This window comes from Ambystoma mexicanum, chromosome 4p, assembly GCF_040938575.1.
Source record: "Ambystoma mexicanum isolate Mex_15411 chromosome 4p, UKY_AmexF1_1, whole genome shotgun sequence".
Classification (NCBI taxonomy): Eukaryota; Metazoa; Chordata; class Amphibia; order Caudata; family Ambystomatidae; genus Ambystoma; species Ambystoma mexicanum.
In genome coordinates, this window is record NC_090927.1 from 89,770,345 (window position 1) to 89,787,150 (window position 16,806).

Below are 16,806 nucleotides of genomic sequence, written 5' to 3' on the forward strand. Positions count from 1 at the left end.
TATAGCCTCAGGGTCCCTGGTGGCATGATCAACCAAGACCAGGATGAACCAATGTCCACCTGAAATGGGAGGGTCAAGAGAACCCGAAAAAGGACCTTTTACAGACCATTGCAGAAGAGCTGCGATTGTTCTTAGGATTCGCAGAGTACTATGCTAAATATGTACCCAGATTCTCCTGAGGGAGCTACTCAGGAAGGGAGCAGTGTATGGAGGGCACCGGAGCAGCAGAAGTGTTTGATGAGGTCAAGTCGAGGGTAGTGCATGCCCCATGTCCCAATACCTTCAACCCGACGTGGGACACATTCGTGACAACACATACAAGTACCTATGGACTAGATGTCACACTCACCCAGAGGAAAGGAGACACGGAAAACAAAGTTGCCTTCACATCCAAGGTGCTCTCTGAAGCCGAAAGAAATGACTCCACAGTCGAGAAGGAGATGCTTGCATGCGCCTGGGCTGTGGAGTTCTTCAAGACATTTATGTTGGGTACCAAGTTTCATCTGGTCACCAACCACAAACCATTTGTCCATATGCCGAGCCCTGGAGGAAGAAAGGTGGCAACATCTAGACTGGCGAAGATAGTGGCAAAACTACTGGAGTACACTTATGAGATAAAGTACGTTGAAGGGTGGAAGAACGCTCAGGCAGACTGCATGCCCAGACTACTAGACCGCAGAACCCGAGGCACCACCTTCCTCAAGGATGAATGCATCGTAGCTTCCATCAAGGATTTAAGGAGTCACGATTTCAAAGTGGCAGACTGGGCTAGGAATGGGTGGCCCAGTGAAAGGGCAATTCCGGAAGAACTATGCCCATACTGGAAAGTCAATGAAGAGATTGTGGGGATAGATGGACTCGTCATGAGGGAAGATCAGGTAATTCCCTCCAGGGGAATGCGGAAAGTCATATTGTGCAGAGCCCATGCCGGACATTTGGGCAGCAACATCACAAGACGGAGAGTGCAGGAGGCATACTGGTGGCCAGGAATGGACCAGGACATCAGAACCATGATCAAGAGGTGCCATGAATGTGCCAACAGTGACAGGAGACTTAAAGTGAGGCCAGCACCCCCATGATTTCCATGATCCCCATGAGTGCAGCACAAAATTGGGTTAGACTTCATCATCCTCCTGGATGCCATGTCACTCGAGCATAGGTACGGAGTAGTTATGGTGGACTACCTGTCTAAATGGGTGGAGGTAGAATCATCACCTCTGCCACCGTCATTGAAGTGTTAAATTCTATGTTCCAAAGAGAAGGGGTCCAAAGGAAATAGTGACAGACAACAGAGTCCAGTTAGTCTCCAGAGAGATGGAAAGCTTCCTCAGGAAACACATATTCTGGCAGTTGAGAGCAAGCCGCTACCACCCACAGGCCAGTGGTCTGGTTGAAAGAGCCAACCGGTTTGTCAAAGGGGCCTTACTGCTCGACCGTGCAGCTAGAATGAACCCATACAAGACAGTTAAAGAAGATGTGGCCGCTCATTGGCTTAACCCCAACGCGGTCACAGGGGTGCCACCTTTCCAAATGGCGAAAGGGAGAAGGGCCACATCCACACTAGTACCCCCATGGCTACACACGGTCAGACAGGATGATCGCCTGGACATGAGAGAAATGGTGTGGAGAATACAGAAAATCAAAGACGTAATGAAGGCACAAAGTGATGTGCGCAGAGCGGTCCAGCACACAGATGTCAATGAAGGGGACTTGGTGAAAATATGAATGCCCCACAAAGAGGTTACAACCAGCTCAAAGTGTAGTCAGCCCATAGAAGTCATGCAGAAAGGCATCAAACACATTTATACAAGTGATGGCAAAAGGTGGAATCTAGAGAGAGCGGCGATGCACAAAAGGAATGTGCCCGAAAGAAGAGAATCTGCAGGAACAGTAGATAATGCTCAGATAGATCCGTACAACAATGCGAAGACTACAGGAACAGAGAACACACGGTGGGAAGACCAGCAAGAGAGCAAAATGTTGAGCTACACTCTGTCAGCAAGCGGGCACCCCAGGGAAAAGGAGATAGCATTGCAAGGGTCAGAAGAAGCACAGGATGTCCACTCCTCCGTGCCCAGTGCAGCAGCCAGAGAGACTCAACCCCAACGAGAGAAGAAAAGGCCAACCAAGTACAATGCAGACACGCAACATCATTGAGCTAATCAGGCTTGAGTCCACCCGAAATGTGAGCTGAGGGGCAGGGTTTCTGTGCAGAGCCTTTAGCGGGTCAAAGGATCAGGAACATAGTCCTGGGTGCATTTTGTTCCTTCCGAGGTAAATCTAGAATCTGCTCATCTGCTCAGGCTCGGATGATCAAGCATTTCCCATTTCCCCAAGTCACAGACCCCATAGACACACACGCTGTGTCCCTGGCTCTGCAGCCAGTGCTGCAATGCAATAAACAACATGTTTCTTTTATCAGCAGCTGCATAGCCTTTCGGATGCATGATGGTGAATTTCCAACTGAAAGATAACCAGTCACCTTGCAAATCTGTGACAGTTAAAGCGAGCAACACAATAAAACACCCTTTGATATATTTGTTCATACCCATCATCTCTAATAGCTTGATATGAAAAAAAGGAACGTTTGCTTTGATGGCCTTAGTTGAATGTTCTTAAAACCACACATAACAACACGCTGGAGTATTGTGATGAATCTCCAAACCTGAGTGAGTTTATTACACACCTTCTTTTATTGTGTGTCTTAAAGCACTGAAAATAAAGTGGGTAAATAGATATCTGCCTTTTGCATCTTCTAGTTTTCCATTCAGAATGAGGAAAATAATGGTACACTGATATTATTTAGGCTCAAAATGCTGCTATAAGGATTTACATGTTTTCATGATAACACAAACTGTGGGGTCCCTCCTGGAAGCCCTGCTGAGGCCCCCTCCACCACCACTGCTTCCCCCACTGGCAGCATTTCAACATCATTTTGAAACGGAAGTTATGGAACAGCTGCAAAAGCAGGGGAATGGCGGCAGGGGGATTTCATTCCATTTCATTTTGGCCTGTGGCTGTGTGTGCAGTGTCAGAAGAGTTTGAGGACTGCAGAAGACACTGAGCAAAACAGCCAGAAATTCTGGCCCCTGCCCCAATCACCTTACAAACGCTTTGCAAACGCCTGGCGGGCTTTGCCCTGGCGGGCAAAAGCCCCAGCTGGACACTCAGCACAGTACCTGAGGAAATTAGAGTGAGGTTGGACACAGGGCTCAGCCTGCCAACCTACGTACTATTGGAGTTGAATGGGGGAATGGGGTCCTCATGTCTCAAGGATCTGATCTTATCCAAATCATCTTCCCTCCCATCATCCTTAGCACCTAGCATATGGTAATGGGTGGAGTCTCTATACTTTCCCTTTTGCACATTTGTCAATTCCCAGCTCTCTGTGGCAGGCAGGGTCAAATTTATCTATGTGAGAGAGAGGGAGCCAGAGCAAGAGAGAGAACGAGAGAGAGTGGGAGAGGGGAGAGTGGGGCAGGGGGTAGCCGGCTACAGTGAAAATGAGAGAAAAGTGAAGTTGGATCCCCTCAAGCACTGTCACAAGGGTCAGCTATGTCCTCTTCTTCAAATGAAGTTTCTGTCTCAAAACCCTCCCCTTCCTCGTCACCTTTGTCTTTTCTCCTGGGTTTCCTTTCTTCTTTGTTTCCGGGCCTCTCCTTTTTTTTATGAAGGTAGGGACGGCCACGAAAGGACGCCACCGTGGCACCATATAGGTGAGGCGGTGGACGATCCCCCGTGACCGTCAGAAAAGGGGAAAAAGCCAAAGGCACAAAAAAACCCTATATGATGACTTCAGCCTGATACCGGGCAGTCCGGAATCCTTGAAACACAGGACGGAATAAGGTGTTCAATATGGAGATCCAGAGGTGAGTAAAAATATGGTAAGCAGAAGTGTAGCAGTTCGTATGGCAGAGGCAGTCCAGTAAACAGTCCAGGTCCGGTACACAGGTGTTCGGGAAGGTAACAGAACGGGAGGCAGAGGCAGTCCGATGGGCAGGCAGGGTTGGTTGTCCAGGTATCCAAATGGCAAAGGTAAGGAGAGGGGAGAAAACAGGGTAACAGAAGGGGATAGAAACAAGATAAGAAGTAGAACAGATGAGGGGCGGGGAAAGGAAAGGAAAGAAGGAAAGGAAGGATAAAGAACCGAAAGTAGTACTAGAGGAAGAGAAGAAGGGAAGAGGGTAAACGGAGACGAGTATGAACGGAAGGAAGCAGGGGAGAAGGCCAGGAAGGGGAGAATAAGAGGAGCTGAAGCGCTAGGAAGGTAAAACTCAGAGGGGCAACCAAGGCGAAAAACCTAGAGAACGTTGCAACGCATACGCGACCCGGAAGTAGAGGCATAAAAGCTCCCGCTCGCGTATGCGAGTAAAGAAATCTAGACCTGCAAGTTACGTTCGGGAGAAAACGTGACGGCACAATCTATGGAGAACCGCGGCAATAGCGATTCCAGACTCGCCATTTACCCCAGGATGTGACAAGCACTCCCCTGCACCCATCAACACAACAGCAAAGGCATCTTGCGTGTTAACCACTCTCCCCACTAACCTCATCCAACCTCCTCTCATTCAGGACTTGCAGAGTGCGTAGAGACCCTGAAAATGATGGCAGCAGAGCTAGCAGTTCGGCTGGACTGACCCTTTTGGGGTAGGACCAAGCCAGATGGTTTTTCCCCTTCTGTAATGGCTAGGCAGGCTGAAAAACGATGGTCTATAGGGTTGCCCAGAGCTATGCCTTTGGTTATGATTAATTCAAAACCTTCCAGTCCTCACCTTTTTGTTTTGCTAGCAGAGCATGGTATGAAAACCAATATCAAAATATAAATATTCCTCTGCTGTCTACAAAACCAAGGGACTACTTCACCTTTCTTTTTTCCTCTTTACATTGCAAGAGAAGGACATTCTTTATTGGCTCTTTTTTCATACTACCCTTCGTTTTACACATTACATCCTGTTAAGTCTCCCAGTCGGCAAGAGCTTGAAATTCTGTTTTTATGGGAATTGTGTGTTTTTGGTGGCCACAAAAAGTTTCAGACTGAAAAACGAAAGTTTGTGAAAAAAAACACAATTTCAGATGGTTTGCAAGAAGACACTTTTTTTTCCATGATATTTTGTTTTAGCGGTCTAAAACATAATGTTTAGTGGCAAAAAACACCTTTCAGGAAGCAAAATTTGCATAGAAAATTGGCACAACAGCCAAAAAAAGTCCCTGTAGGCAAAACAGAGGTTGTGACCGATTTAGGCAATATTGTTTCACCAGTAGTGTTGGCAACTTTGCCGACCCCTAGCCTTGACTAGGAGAGTGGAAATTAATCTACAGCGACTGGTGACAAATTCCAAAGGAGGGTGTTGAAAGCTATGCATTTTCCTTTCTTATTGGTGCTTTTGTTTTCACACTTTAACCTACCTTCCTTCAATGCAGTTTCTGGGCCCTATTTTTCACATGTTCTGTTTTTGAGCTCAGTGACAGGTCTCAGAGAAGGCGTGCGCACTTTGAGGCCTGAGTGCTTCCTCCACCAGTAGCAGGGCCCGAGGTCTTCTGACAGCAGCAGAGGGCCTGTCAGGAGTGCCTTCGAGCGAGCCAGAGGGCTCCAGAGAGTCACCTCCTATTCCCTAGTACCTGGGGCTCCCATCTCTGTCTGCCTTGACCTTTCCCTACCCCCGCTCCAGGGCTCACCTGCTGCCATCACCATGCCAACGGAACCCTCAGGCAGAGCAGAGATTGTGACATGATAGCCTCCCGTCCCCCGCCGGGGCCAGGGCCCAGAGCTCCAGACCTGGGGGCTTGCAAGTAAAAGACACACCTCAGCTCAGCTCAGCTTTTTCTGAGCTCCTGAGCTGGACCCCCCCCCCAGGGTCCCTGGGCTCCAGGGCTGGTGCTGGGAGCAGGTAAGGGATTTTAATGGAATGTTTTTTCCTTCTTGGTGCCTCCTGAAAAACATTTTAAGCTCTGTACATATACAAAAGCACCTATAGACCCAGAGTATGCAATGGAAAAGCGGTCACCCTGTCTTGCCTGAGTGAGGGAGAAGAGGCATTCACTAAACCAGACCATCTGGCCATCATCCGGGAAGGACGAATCCAAGGCATGATTGCCGCAACCACCACTCTAGACAACTTAAAATCTGACCTGCAACACTTGATGAGTCCACCAGCACAACAGGAATGGCTAGGGAATGGAGACTAGTATACTATCGTGGACAACCTACCATACTACCAAGGATGATGGTACATCCCAGATAAAAACATTACAGAATCAAGTCCTTGCAACCTGTGGCACCTGTGCACAACACATGTCCAAAAAACAAAGTCCTGCATGTTTGCTACATCCTTTAGAAATACCAACAGCACCCTGGCATACGCTATCAATGGATTTTTATTACAGACCTTCCCTCTTGTAACAGATACAATGCCATATTAGTCTATTTTCCAAAATGGCCCACTTTATTCCCCTGAAAGTTCTCAAACTTGCTTCTACTCTGGCTACTGTGTTTTTGGAACAGATTGTCCGACTACACAGGTTCCCGTCAATATTGATATCAGACTGAGGAACTCGGTTTGTCCCTGTATTCTGGAAAAGGTGCTGTAAAATTGCCAAAATCGACCTCTGATTATCTACAAGCCATGACTGTCATGACCCTCGCCCAAAAGCCCCTCTGGCAAACCCATTGGCCAGGTGGAGTCAGGACTCGGGCCTCTAGAGGCTGGCATCCTCTTCAAAAGCCCTCATGGGGCCAGTCCTGGCGCCTATGGCGCCAGGCTCATAAACCATGAAAAACAATGTGCTTGGGAACTACTTTATTGTATTGTCAGCCAACATGGAGGCATCCACATAGCTTGGTACCTAAGAACCAAGCTATGCGGTCTAGTGTTTTGGGTGTGGTAGCTAGGGACTATTTTACCTGGACTATTTTGTTGGGGCTATTTAAACCACACCCGAGCAAGACAACACGCTTTGCGTTACTTTGCAGCTTGTGACGTGACACTCACCGTGTCCAGCTATTCCCTCGAACCTCGGAGAAGCAGAACCTGCAAGGAGACAAAAGGAACATCATTAGCAGCAGCATCTTACCTGCAGTCTTCATCTTTAGCCACTCGCAGCACCTGAGAACAACTTCCTCGAATCTGCACGCCTCCCGGACAGAACGACCTGAAAGAGGAAGATAGAGGCAACATTAAAGAAAGCAGTAGAGACATTTAAAAATTACAAACTGCTCAAAAGGCTTACCTGGCTGGTCTCCTCTCGGCTGGCACCACTCCGGACATTCCACTCGCGCTGGAGAACACCGTGACCTACAAGGAAGGAAAACACAGATTAGCAAAGGCAAGACTTTGCAGCGCTGCGCATAGCGCTTACTTACCGCATCATAGGGCTCTTAATGCGCGATCATTTACCAGAGGGGCTCAACCAAGCCAGTTCGCCGCGCTGAAGCTCTGCATACCTAAGGAAGAAAAAGGAGACATTTTAAACAAAGAAAGGCATGCAGGATAGCAACAAAACTAAAGAACAGCAATAAGACCTACCTGAACAATATCAAACGGGCCGGCGTCAGTGAAGTAACTGGACCGCACTCGCCCATGAAAGACAACGCACCCCTGCAAAGAAGGCAGGACAGAGAGCACGCCTAATTCTACCACAAGGTGAGCAGAGGGCGCCAGAGGGACTGAAATCATACGGGGGTGGAGGGAGGATACTTACCCCAGTTGGTCAGTCTTGAACACAGTCCTCCAGTAATTTCAGGCAGAACCTTCCCCGCAGACCACATCAGGGCAAAGCTGAGAAGCATACCAGCGAGTAACCCGGCTGGGTGGCGTCCCTGTGGACACCAGGTGAGCGTAACAGAATGCGAAGACTACCATAACAAATACACCTGGGCGCCAGGGAGACACCAGAAATAGACCAATTGGCCCAATTACTAGGAGAGCTTCGTGCTGAGGTTCATTCTGGCGGACAAGAGACTCATGCCCTCCGGAGAGACCTAATAGTGACCAAAGAGCGCACTGAAGAGATTAGCAGGCAATACTTGCAATCACAGGCAGGACAGACGCCTCTACCTGGAAGCAATCCAACGATGCAAAACCCCGCCATACCACCCACTCCGGTACAGATCACATTACCTGGAACAGTGCCCCTGGCACCACCAGAAAGGTTCTCAGGTGACCCACGGAAGTATGCAGCATTCATCAATCAGTGCCGCCTTCCTTTTCTTTGTAGGCCTGGAGCATTTCCAAACAACCAAGTTCGGGTAGCTTTTGTCTTATCATACCTGAGTGGTAGTGCAGCAGATTGGTCGGTGCCGTTGGTAACACATGACGATCCTCTATTACATGACTTTGGGAGGTTCCAGAGAGAAATGGAAAAACGTTTTGCTCGCCATACCCAGGAACAAGCAGTAGACAATGAACTCTTGTCCCTCCGACAGGGGAATCAGGACTCGTTAACGTACATTGCTACCTTCAACAGACTGGTTGCCGAAGCTAGGTGTCCAGAAAACAAAAGAACCACGTTATTCCATCGAGGCTTACGAGGCGAAGTAAAGGACGTCTTAGCCCAGGTGGTTGATCCACCCAGAGACTGTGCAGAATTCATAAATCTGGTCATGCAGCTAGACCACCGGTTGCAGGACCGAAAGGCAGACCGGTCTAAGACGGACCCTCGGACCATTTATGTTCGACCAAGGGAAAACACACCCTGTGTACCTGAAAATGCTGTAGAGCCCATGCAGATTGGAGGGATACGGCCTCCATTAACAAAACAAGAAAGGGACAAAAGAAGACAACAACAGCTTTGTTTGTATTGTGGGAAACCAGGACATTTCCTGAAGGACTGTCCAGTAAAACCCCCAAGAAGAACAGTCGGGGCCAGAGAGAAGGATGAAGCTAAGGAATCGGAAAACTACCAAGCTCGACAAACGTAGAGGTCAGTTTTCAAGTGAGAAGAAAGAGTTGCTGACCTCGCACTTTGCAATACCAGTGATCTTAATTAACCACCAACAGTTGTCAAGAATGCATGCCGTTGAAGCAGAAATCGATAGCATAACAGTTGGAAATTATATTGATCAAGAACTGGCAGCAGAGATGGGGCTTCCTTTGTGTTCTAAGCCAACTATGGACAAGGTAACCACCGTGGATGGGACAGAAATCGCTTCCGGACCAGTAACCCAGTGCACAGCCAGGGTAGCCTGGCTGTGCCAGAACGGATATCAGGAGTCTATTTCATTCGATCTCATCAAGGCACCTCAGTTCAGGCTAATACTAGGGATGACATGGTTGGTTGCTCACAACCCTTCGATAGACTGGCGGGCACGAAAATTAACCTTCCCCGGTGACTGCTCCTCTGCCTGCTATTACCAAGAGGAGATACCCGACGTCTGTATCCCCATGACTCCCACAGCGACAGTTTCAACCCTGGGAGCAACTAATACCTTGCCAAGTGAATACCATGATTTCCAGGATGTTTTCCAAAAGGACCAAGCCAATACATTGCCGCCGCACAGGCCCTATGACTGTCAGATCGACCTTGTTCCTGGTGCACAAATCCCTTGCGGCAGGATCTACGCTCTCACAGAACCAGAAAACCTTCATTTGAAATCCTATTTAGACCAGTACCTTGCAAACATATTTATCCGTCTTTCGAAGACCCCCACAGCCAGTCCTTTGTTCTTCGTACCAAAAAAGGAAGGAGACTTGAGAACCTGTATTGACTACCGCGCATTGAACCAGATCACCGTGAAGAACCGCTACCACTTGCCACTTATCCCTGAGATGCTACACCAAGTTAAAGATGCCCAGATTTATACCAAATTGGACCTTCGAGGAGTGTACCACCTGGTCCGAGTTAGAAAAGGAGATGAATGGAAAACCGCCTTCCGTACTAAGTACGGCTTGTTTGAATATCAAGTCATGCCCTTCGGGTTATGCAACGCTCCTGCGGCATTCCAGTATTTCATGAATGACGTCTTAAGGGAGTTAATTGATGTGTGCGCCTTAGTGTACATAGACGACATCTTAGTATACTCAGCCTTGGAACAAGATCATGTCAGGCATGTTCGTTCAGTCCTCACCAAGCTCCGTCAACATCGCTTATTTGCAAAGCTTGAAAAATGCTTTTTTCACGTCACTGAAGTAGAATTTCTTGGTTTTATCTTTACTCCAGGAGGCATCAGAATGGACATGCACAAGGTAGATGCCATTCTGAAATGGCCTTCACCGAAGTCTCTGAAAGGGGTAGAAAGCATGCTGGGCTTTGCGAACTTCTACCGCTGGTTCATCCCAGACTTCTCTCAGGTTGTGCACCCAATCACAGTACAATTACGAAAAAACAAAAAAAAGTTTGCTTGGACCGAAGAAGCAGAAGAAGCCTTTCAGGAACTTAAACAAAGGTTTACCTCCGCTCCAATCCTGTGACATCCTCGTCCAGACCTCCCTTATCTCATTGAAACTGATGCATCCAGTCCCGCAATGGGGGCTGTCCTTTCACAGAGAGACCCAGAAACTGGCCATCTACATCCTGTGGCCTTCTGGTCGAAAACGTTCTCACCTCCAGGGATTAATTATGCCATCACGGACAAGGAACTCCTGGCTATCAAATCCGTCTTTAAAGTCTGGAGGCACTACCTTCTGGGGGCCAGATACACCATTACAGTCATCACAGACCACCGTAACCTGCAATATCTCAAAACAGCCAAGGCCCAGTCCTCGCGCCAATTACGGTGTGCCCTTTTCTTCGCCGAATACGATTATGGAATCAAATTTTGACCAGGAGTCAGAAACGGAAAGACGGATGCCTTATCTCGCATGGGCATAGATGAAATAGTATATATAACTCCAGACCCAGTACCTATTATACCTGAAGACAAAATCTTGGGTATCACGACAGCCTTAACACAAGCAGAACTACGAAAAGAAATCTAACGGACAATGAATCCTGATGCCTACCTTGCATGGCAAACTCACGGAATACAATACACCATCAAGGACCATCTAGCCTTTTTTAGGGATCGCCTATATGTACCCAAGAAGGAATTACAACAGCATATTATTTCAAACTATCACGATTCACTGATCGAAGGGCATCCTGGGATCGCCCAAACCCTAGCTAAGGTGAAAGAGAACTTTTGGTGGCCTACCTGGCGTAAGGACATCATTCAGTATATTCAGTCCTGTGGTGTCTGCGCACAAAATAAATTCACAGAAACAAAAACCATCTGGTCTCCTACAACCATTGGACATTCCTCCAGTTCCATGGCACACTCTTTCCCTTGACTTCATCACTGATCTACCTCCAAGCCAAGGGTTCAACACCATCCTTGTAGTTGTGGACTTATTCTCGAAGATGGCCCATTTTATTCCTCTCAAAGGCCTCCCAGACACAGCCACTTTAGCAAACGTTTTCCTGGAGGGTGTGGTTAAGCTACATGGCTTCCCTTCGGTTCTGGTCTCTGATCGAGGCGACCAGTTTGTTTCAAACTTCTGGTAAAAATGTTGTGCAATGGTGCAGATCGACGTTCGGCTATCTACCAGTCACCATCCCCAAACGGACGGCTAAACCGAGAGAACCAATCAGACACTCAAGCAATATTTACGGTGCATGCTGCACCACGAACAAAGGAATTGGAAAGACCTACTATCGATAGCCGAATAAGCATATAACAATTCTTTGCATTTAAGCATGGGACAAACGGCCTTCTGTACCCTTTATGGCAGACATCCACGTACCTCTGAACTAGACCTTCCAGGCAGCTTGGAAATGCCAGCAGTAAAGACTCTACACACAAGCATTACTCAGGCTTTCAAAAGGGCAAAGGAACACCTTATTCATGCCAAAGGAAAACAAAAGAGATTCGCCGACAAACACCGGAAAAAGGCCCCTGATTATCAAGTAGGAGACAAAGTTTGGTTAGCCGCTAAATTCGTACCCATCAAGGGAACCCGGACCTTTCATCCCAGATTCTTAGGACCCTATACCATTAAGGCAATTATCAACCCAGCAGCCGCGAAACTGGATTTACCACCTAATCTACACAGCCACCCGGTGTTCCATGTGTCCCTCCTGAAACCAATGCAACCCGGCACACGGATTGGGACACCACCTAAGCCCATACTTGTTGACGGAGAACCAGAATTCGAAGTCAAAGATATCTTGGACTCTAAATACTCTAGGACCAAGCTATATTATCTCGTCGATTGGAAAGGATTTGGACCACAAGATAGATCCTGGGAGCCCAGTGAGAATATCCACGCACCACGTCTAATCAGGAAGTTCCATCGGAACTTCCAAACCAAACCTGGGCCGGACAGAAGGAACACCATGGGAGGGGCCTTAGGGGGGAGTGCTGTCACGACCCTCGCCCAAAACGCCCTCTGGCAAACCCATTGGCCAGGTGGAGTCAGGACTCGGGCCTCTAGAGCCTGGCATCCTCTTCAAAATCCCTCATGGGGCCAGTCCTGGCGCCTATGGCGCCAGGCTCATACACCATGAAAAACAATGTGCTTGGGAACTACTTTATTGTATTGTCAGCCAACATGGAGGCATCCACATAGCTTGGTTCCTAAGAACCAAGCTATGTGGTCTAGTGTTTTGGGTGGGAAGCTAGGGACTACATTACCTGGACTATTTTGTTGGGTCTATTTAAACCACACCCGAGCAAGACAACACGCTTCGTGTAACTTTGCAGCTTGCAACGTGATGCTCACTGTGTCCAGCTATTCCCTCGAACCTCGGAGAAGCAGAACCTGCAAGGAGACAAAAGGAACATCATTAGCAGCAGCATTTTACCTGCAGTCTTCATCTTTAGCCACCTGCAGCTCCTGAGAACAGCTTCCTCGAATCTGCACGCCTCCCGGACAGAACGACGTGAAAGAGGAAGATAGAGGCAACATTAAAGAAATCAGTAGAGACATTTACAAATCAGGAACTGCTCAAAAGGCTTACCTGGCTGGTCGCCTCTCAGCTGGCACCACTCCGGACATTCCACTCGCGCTGAAGAACACCACGACCTACAAGAAAGGGAAACACAGGTTAGCAAAGGCAAGACTTTGCAGCGCTGCACATAGCGCTTACTTACCGCATCATAGCACTCTTAATGTGCCATCATTTACCAGCGTGGCTCAACCAAGCCAGTTCGCCGCGCTGAAGCTCTGCATACCTAAGGGATGAAAAGGAGACATTTTAAACAAAGAAAGGCATGCAGGATAGCAACAAAACTAAATAACAGCAATAAGACCTACCTGAACAATATCAAACGGGCCGGCGTCAGTGAAGTAACTGGACCACACTCGCCCATGAAAGACAACGCGCCCCTGCAAAGAAGGCAGGACAGAGAGCATGCCTAATTCTACCACAAGGTGAGGAGAGGGCACCAGAGGGACTGAAATCATACGGGGGTGGAGGGAGGATACTTACCCCAGTCGGTCAGTCTTGAACACAGTCCTCCTGTAATTTCAGGCAGAACCTTCCCCGCAGACCACATCAGGGCAAAGCTGAGAAGCATACCAGCGAGTAACCCGGCTGGGTGGCGTCCCTGTGGATACCAGGTGAGCATAACAATCACCCCCAAACCGACAGCCAGACCGAATGGACTAACCAGACCCTCGAGCAATACATAAGGTGTATGCTGCAACAAACCGAGGATACCTGAAAGGACATACTTTGGTTAGAGGAATACGCATATAACAACTCCATTCACACCAGTACGGGACAAAGCCCATTCTACATAGTGTACGGTCAACATCCACAGACATCAATTTTGAACCCACTCGAATCATTAGAAATGCCCGCTTTAATGATCTTAAACAAAACCATCACCCAGGTTCTAAAGGAAGCAGCAGAGCATCTCGCCAGAGACAAAGAGAAGCAGAACAGTTTGCGGATCGACACCGAAGGGAAGCTCCCAAGTACCAAGTCAGAGACAAGGTTTGGTTAGCATCCAAAAGCATTCCCCTGAAAGGACCATGGGCGTTGCGTCCCAGATATCTGGAACCCTATATTATCAAGGCTGTGATCAACCCTGCGGCTATGAAATTAGAATTACCGGCCCACATGCGGATCCAACCGGTGTTTCATTTCTCCCTCCTAAAACCATTGAGACCAGGTACGCGGATCAATACTCCACCGGATCCTGAAATAGTTGAAGGAGGACCAGAATACGAAGTTACAAGGATCCAAGACTCTAAGATGGTCCCGTCCAAGTTATACTACCTTATAGACTGGAAATGTTATGGGCCCAAGATCGGACCTGGGAATCCCATGAGCATATCCACGCTCCATGATTAATCAGGCAATTCCACCGCAATAACTCCACTAACCCAGGGCCAGGGGGGAAACTGCCCCTGAGAGGGGCCTTGAGGGGGAGTGCTGTCATGGCCACAGGCCCCAGAACACAAAAACCAGACCATCTAGTGATGGGGCAATGGGTCACTTGACTCACTTATGTCCCTTTGGGACCCATAAACACAGGGGCCCTGGTGCCAGGTTCATATAGAGATGTGAGCAGGAACACTTTATTTCAGTGCAGGAGTGCTTTTACTTTATTTTTGTGCAGGAGTGCTTTTATTTTCCAAGAACTTTCCAGGAGCTGATACATCATGTGCTAACTCATCGGGTGTGGCTCCCTAGGCCTGTTCTTCATGTGCTGACTCATCGGGTGTGGCAGGGTGTGGCAGGCAGGCTGAACCTGGTGGGCGTAGCTTCAGAAGCTTAGCTATATAAGCTGCCCCATCCTTAAGGCGGTGCTTCTCGTAACTGTGTACTCGCGTGCAACGTGACGCTCACCGCCGCTTGGACCAGTTTACTTACCATTGAAACCAGGCGTTCTCCTGCATACTCAACTCCAGGAAACGGTGCTTCATTGCTTCATTGCTTCATCTGCAGACTCATCTCCTGACATCCAGTGATCTTGATCCCGATGCCGCAGCACTGCCCTCTGCATCCACGAACTCGGACCCTGTGAAGAAGAAGAAAGACAAGGTTAGAACACCCGTCCTAGGGCCGCGCCGCATCTGAACCCCATGTGCCTCCTAGTTAACAATTTACCAGCTACTGTACCACTGCAGCTTCGTTCCTCGTTCCCTCCGGCTGCCGCCTCAAGCTCCGCAGCTTCTGCCGGGCCAGCAACATCACCAGCCAGGGAACAAAGCAAAAGAGCAAACATCAAAAGTGGAACGGACAGCAATACAAGACAACAAACTTTACAATACAACAAAAACAGACGAAGAAAGACAAAGGCAAACAGGAACACTTACCTGAAGTATAGTGGCTTAGTCGCAGCAGGACTGGACTACCACATGCAGCAAGACTGGACTACCACATGAAGGAACTCGGTCCAGATCATACAAGCGCCCCTGCCAGAAGCAGCAGGATGGAGTGCTCGCCAAAACTAATCAACAGGTGAGCTTTCCAAGAACAGTGCATCCCACCGGTATCAAGGGGATCAGGCGCACAAGCTGGCATACTCGCGCCCCCTAGTCTCTACGCAGGAGAAGTCCTGAGCAGCATCATCTATTACCACCAGTCAACACATAAGCGCAGAGGGCGAAGTCGGATCTGAGCGACCTCACCTCCGGGAGGGTTGCAACCGTGCCCCAATGCCTCTGCAGTGACCAGGTGAGCGTAACACATGTGTAGACGAGATCCATGACGAGGAAGAAGGATGCATGACCAGCAAAGCAAAGGCAAATAACTTTTGTGGAAAGCTGTGGCTTAATTCTGGACATTTCCTCTGAGCAAAATAGGGGGATAAGGACATAAAAACACAGACACTCTGTGCATCCAGTTTGCAGAGTGAAGAAGAAAATTGCACGTTTAAGCCACAACATAGCTTGTTGACTTTGAACTTTGGACTGAGGCACACTGAAGCCTTGATAAGAAAAGATATGCCAAATGTTCATTGAGGATGCATAATTGGAAAATAATACAGTATTCTGACTCTTTTAACACAGAAGCCTTATTTGGGCTCACTTATGGTGTCACACAGTAGTGACATCACTAAGGACGTGTTGAGCTATTTTGAGTTAGTATTGAGGTCGTACCTGTCGCTAGTGGGAAGGCTCACTAACATCAATGAATTTCTTCAAGATCCTGAAAACGAAAAGACAATAAGGAGGCAGCTCATCGTAATTGCCGAGCAGTTCCTTTTGCTTCCGGAGTACAGGGAAGACAAGATAAATGTCCCTGTCACTAGAAGATAGCAGACTAGCAAGCAATGTGTTTTTTCACCTAATTGAGGACTTTCCAGAGCTTGTGGGGAGACCTGCCAGTGTAGATGTCCTCACTTTCATCAGGGACCCAGTGAACTCTACACAAATGAGCATGCTCCTGCATGGTATTATAATGCAAGTCAAACTTTCTAATCATCATCAGAATTACCAGAGAAGATTGTAAACTTTCCATTGAGGGACAGATGTCGAAAGTGTTGCCAGAGGACCTCACTCACTCATGCTTATGCTGGCAAAGAAATGACATGTCGTCTGGAGTGAAACAAATACGAGGCATCTATTATTCAGGCAAAGAAAATAATCGTTCCAGTATCTGCAACCTACAGGCAGAAACAGCAGTACCCGGATATAAAACTACCTACAATGTATTAAAGAGTTAGGAGGTCATTACGACCTTGGTGGTAAGTGCACCAACTTTACCACCATGGTGTAAACTCCGTTTACACCATGGTGGATGGCGGATTTACCGCCCCATTCCAAGGTGAGTGGGGCGGTAAATCCCCATTTCCCATTTTCCCTTCCCCATTCCCATTTTTGCCCCATAGGGCATAATGGGAGTGGGGAAGGCGCTAATTACGCCGCCGTAATTTAC